The sequence below is a fragment of the Gopherus evgoodei genome, chromosome 14 (assembly GCF_007399415.2).
Source record: "Gopherus evgoodei ecotype Sinaloan lineage chromosome 14, rGopEvg1_v1.p, whole genome shotgun sequence".
Lineage (NCBI taxonomy): Eukaryota > Metazoa > Chordata > Testudines > Testudinidae > Gopherus > Gopherus evgoodei.
The window spans coordinates 17951172-17951732 of NC_044335.1; the positions used below are offsets into that span (position 1 = coordinate 17951172).

The window sequence follows — 561 nt, forward strand, 5'->3', positions numbered from 1 at the left end:
ACATTCCAGAATGAAAGCATTTTTATTAGCACTTCGAGTTTTTTGGACACAGGTAACATCTGTTTAGCAACGGTAATAGCTTTGTAAGGACACAGTCACAGCACTGCTCCCCATGTTAGCATCTAAATCAGGAAACGTCTTTGAAGCTGGGTAGTTCATCAGCAGCATCAACAAAAAAGCTAGCCACATTAAATAGTAGTTTAAATATTGACTCAGATAGCATTGCCTCGATTGCGTGACTTTTCCTGCCTCAGCATTTACTAAAAGGGAAATGAAATTCACTTTGAGGTGAACACAGGAGACAAAGTTGGCAAACTAGCAACTTTCAAGCTACCAACTTTCCAGTTCAGCCACAGGGTCGGGGCGCAGCTTGGGGATTTTTAGCTCCCAGGCCGAAGAAGCAGAGGGAAGCATTGTGATTGTAATAGTGTGGGAATAGGAGGCTGGGCCCTGGAACAGAAAAAAGTATCTGAGCGTATTTAATTTATGGAAACAGGAAAATAAATAAATAAATAAATAAATAAATGCAGCAGTGACTTTGAGACAGAAACATAAGGTTAA

General features: G+C 40.3%; 1 pseudogene; it reads right to left on the bottom strand.

Moving 5' to 3' along the window:
• Positions 1–330: 330 nt before the first annotated feature.
• LOC115635206 overlaps positions 331–561 on the bottom strand; it is a 9187-nt pseudogene continuing 8956 nt past the window's right edge.